We start from the raw sequence: 4,602 nt of genomic DNA on the forward strand, positions 1-4,602 counted from the left end.
CCGCCGCCTCCTGCAGCACTCCCTCCCCACACCCCACACCCCCCCACGTGGGCCTCGTGCCTGTGCCCTCCTCCACACCCCGGGTGGACGTGCACATACCCCCACACCCCTGATCTGCCCGCTGGCGGAGTGAGCCCGACGCACAGCCTGCCCCGCATGCTGGCCCTCCCCGCCCACCACCTCTCGGCTGATACCTCCCAGGTCACAGGGGTGCCAACCCCAGCCTCGGGGGTGGACCAGATCAAGAGTTGGTTCCAGTCTTGACTCTGAACCTCTGAGCCTTGTGTTCTACAAGAGTCCCGAGTCCCCGTACCTGTGCTCATGGATTGGCCCTTCCTGACGCCACTGGGGGCCGCAGAGCTCAGCTACAGCCTGAACCCTGCCTTGGAGGGCTCTTGTCCAGGTCGCTGGCCCCTGGACAGCCCAGAGGCCACACCCCCCCAGTGTGACCCCCCCCCCCACACACACCACCGTGGCTCTGAAGCAGCTGGGACCTCCTGCACCTTCTCTCCACTCTCCCTGGAGCCCGGCCACAGGCAAGTCAGACCCTCTCTGGGAATGCACTCAGTGAATGAGGGCCAAGCACTTAACCTCTCTGAGCTGTTGGCGCACTTGCAAAATGGACTTTGTGCCAGTCACCTGGGCACCAATCCTGAGCACTCAGTGTTGGCGCCAAAGGGACATTTCCACCTCAGGGCAGCAGCACCCTAGGGAACACCCTGCTTTGATACGCCCCTCAGCCTCTGCCTCAGTGGAGGGGTCCTGGTGAGAAAGGGCGCCATCCCCCAGTTTCCTAAATTCCTGCCTCTGGGGGCCCAAGAAATAGTTCAATGGGTAAGGTGCTTGCCTTGCTCATGGCTGACCTGGGTTTGATCCCTGACACCCCACTGGTTCCCTCTGCCCTGCCAGGAGTGATCCCCGCTGAGCACAGAGCCAGGAGTAAACCCTGTGCTCTGCTGGGTGTGGTCCAAAAACCAAAACCCAAAATTTCTGCACCCGAAGGGCCCCAGGCGCCCAGGGAAGAAGGCATGCTGCATGCTAGTGATGCACAGAGTGTGGGTGCCCCAAAGGGGTGCTCTCCGCCCTCTGCAAGTGGGGGGAACGCCAAGGCCCAGAATGGGTACTCACTGCCACGGTGCTCTACTCACTCCCTGCGCCCAGCCATGAGCCCCAGGCTTCTGTGGGTGGGGTGTCTGGAGTGAGCACTGGGAGAGGAGCTTCCTCCCAACCAGGAACGGTGTCAGGCAGGAGGAGAGGGGGAAGAAGGAAGCATTTGGGGAGCACCCTGCTTGCCAGGCATTGTGTGGGGAGGACGCCCGAGTTCCCAGGTCCTCTCCCTCAGGGTTGAGAGGTTTCTGTTCACTGTGCTCACCCCCAGTTCCCAAAACCAGGTAGGTTCTATCCAGACTCACTGGAGACGTGGCCTCTCAGAAATCAGAGGCAGGTACAATTACTCCTCTCACTTGTCTTCCCCTTGAGGCTCAAAGAGGTTAAATGACTAGCTCAAGGTCACACAGCCAAGTGCGCAGCTGAGGTGGGTCCATGTGGCTATAAACTCTTGTTCTGCACTGTACTCTTGAGCAGGTCTGGATGAGCACAGCTGCTCTGTGTGTGCGTGTGTGTGCACATGCATGTATGTGTGCGTGCATGCATGCATGTATATGTGCATGTGTGGGCATGTGTTTTGCATGTACATGTGTGTGCATGCATATGTGCACACATATGTGTGCACGTGCATGTGTGTGCATGTTGTGTGCACGTGTGCATGTGCACATGCATGGATGTTTATGTGTCCTCACACAGGAACACTGGGACAACATGTGCCCACACAGTTTCAGAAGTCCTCATTGTGCCAGTGTCTTGGGGTATCCATGAGTGCTCCTGTGCTCTGCCTTCAGAATGGCAGCCTCAGTTTACCTGAACAATGGCTGGCACAGACTGGAAGGTGGTGCAGATGTGGGGCACGGCGCAGTTTGCCTGGCCTCCCCAGGGCCTGGATTTGGGTGTCCTCTGCCCCTCAGACTGCCGGCCCCAGTAGGAATGTGTCTGCGCATCAGCTCTCCCGCATGGCCTGCAGATGTGTGCACACGGGACGGTGTACGTGCACGCATGGGCGCCGACGCTGCTGACGTCTCGGGCTCTAAGCTGGCCCACCCCTGGGTCCAGGTCCTCGTCGCAAGGCCGAGTCTTGGAGGAGTCAGTGTGCCGTGTCTGCCACGGTGGAGCAGTCTGGTGTGCTGGGAATCGTCCTGAGCTGGGGGTTAGCGAATTCCACCCCCCGGCCCCTCCCAGACCAAGAGGGGCACAGCAATTTACTGTGAGCGAAGGCGGCCAACACCCCGAGACACAGGCGACACCCACGTGGGTGCCTGTCCACGCCTCTGCCCACAGATTCGGCACAAGCCCACGCCTGCTCGCCTGCTGGCCTGCTCGCTGGCCTCGGCTCAGGTGTGCAGACGCGGACTTGTGGCTGAGAGCAGGAAGCATGCACGTGCACACGCAGGGCTGGAGACACCACGCACGGCACGGGGACGGATTCCGCTCAACCATGAGCCCAGGCCCTCTGCCTGCCTCCTGCCCCATCCTGCCACCATCCCGCCTGTCCCAACCCGAGTTCGCTTAGACCCTGCTCTGCTGTGGAGCTGAGTTTCTTAAGGTGGGAGTAGTGAGCCCGGTGGGGTCATGTAACTGAATGTTTGTGTATGTCGGGGGGGGGGTGGGAAATGGGGGGAAAGGGGCAGCAGTAAAAGGTTTCTGGAAACACACAGATCAAAAATGAATTCAGAATAAGCCACTTCACGAATCCCAGGTCTTTGGGGCAGGGCTGGCCGGAGTTTCAAGTCCTGGGCGCAAGGAGTTATGAGTGGAATAGGTGTGAGGAGCCCTGATGCAGAACGAGGCCTGCACTGAACCCTGTGAAAAAGGGAATGCCCCCTGCACTGGGCCAGGCTCTCCCCTGGACACTAACTGTTATCTAGCCTGCTTCTGTCCACCCAAATCCAGGCCCTGGGGAGGCCAGGCAAATTGCACCATGCCCCAGGGTGCCTGGCTGACAGGATGGGCACGGATGTCCCCATCCCTGTACTGGGTCTCGGGGACCCAAAACCAAACCCCATCTTCTCCGCTGCCCAAGTAACTGCTCCTCAGTGGCCCTCTTCCTGCATTCTGCATTGTACATCGGAATCTGACCTTGCAACACCCCGGACTAAACAAAGAGCGATTCCTCAGCGCTGCAGCCTGGCCTCCACAGCCCCGACACCCAGTCCCAGTCAGTGTCACCTCACCTCAGCGTCTCTCACTTCCTTCTAACCCTGGCATTTCTCGCGTGCTCATGCCTTCGAGGCAAATCTTCCAGGCCCCTGTGGACCTAACCAGCCTTGCATTCCAGATCTGCATGGCGTAACCAGTGAGCTTGTCTGTCTCTGTCTGATGCTCACAGCCTCTGATTCTGCCCTGAGGGAGTCCCTCCCCTCTGAATCAAAGTCCTTGTCATTGCTGTATCACTTGCCCCTCTCTTCATGGAAGCTATCCCCACACTCCTCCGGGGCAGGAACCAAGGCTGTTCTATTCGTCACTGTGAGATCTGGAACTTGATATCGCATCAGTGTCTAAGTGATAGGTGAAATGAAGGAGTGAATGAAGGAGAGCTTCACTGCTGTCTTCGACTGGGGTCCTGGCTTTGCAGAGAGAGGTTGGGGTGTGTGTGTGTGTGTGTGTGTGTGTGTGTGTGTGTGTGTGTGTGTGTGTAGGGGGTGGGGGGACTGGGACACACAACTTCCAGTTTACAAACTTGCAGTGCTGACTTGGGGAAGTCCCCACCCTGTGCTGGGCCTGGTTTTATCTATGCCAAGAGGAGAGGAGGCAAGACAGACTCTGCTGAAGGCCATCCAATGTGACTGAATGTTTGTGCACCGGGGGTTCCTGGTTTCCCAGTCTTAGGGGGTGGCCCTGGTTTTTTATTTCAGCCACAAAGAGTATTTTATTTATACAAGTCACCTCTACATAAGGCATATATATGGATATCATAGCAAAGAGGCAAGTTCTACATTTCCATTTCATTTAAAAGGAACATTTCAAAACATAGGAAGCTTTACCAGGAACCCAACCCTAACTTCTAATGACCTCTCAAGAGGTGACATGGAAAAGCTCCATAGTTTATAGTAATTGATGAGAAAATTAAGTTTAAGAACTCTACAGCAAAAAAAAAAAAAAAAAAAAAAAGAAAAGAAAAAGAACTCTACAGCAACTGGATTATTCAGACTGTTAATGACTAACCTAGAACACAGCCACATTTGTACTCTCTAGACTAAAGAACATGACTTTGAAATATAACTGACTGACAGGGTGGCTTTTACTGAGGGAATCCTAGAAGTAGGGAGTTCAAGGCTATCCGGACAGGTAGAGTTGGTTAATTTCCGGGAAGGACAAGACTTGTCAAAGGAAAGATCCTTTGTGGACTTTGCAAGATTGTTGTTGGGAGTGCTTAGCATGGTGGCCCAAAGTGATCGCTAGAAATAGCACACTTGAAAGGGATCTTCACACATTATGTTATAGTGGAGATCTGAATAAAAAATCAGGGAATTGGGGCTGGAGCAATAGCAT

This window comes from Sorex araneus, chromosome 5 (genome assembly GCF_027595985.1).
Source record: "Sorex araneus isolate mSorAra2 chromosome 5, mSorAra2.pri, whole genome shotgun sequence".
Classification (NCBI taxonomy): domain Eukaryota; kingdom Metazoa; phylum Chordata; class Mammalia; order Eulipotyphla; family Soricidae; genus Sorex; species Sorex araneus.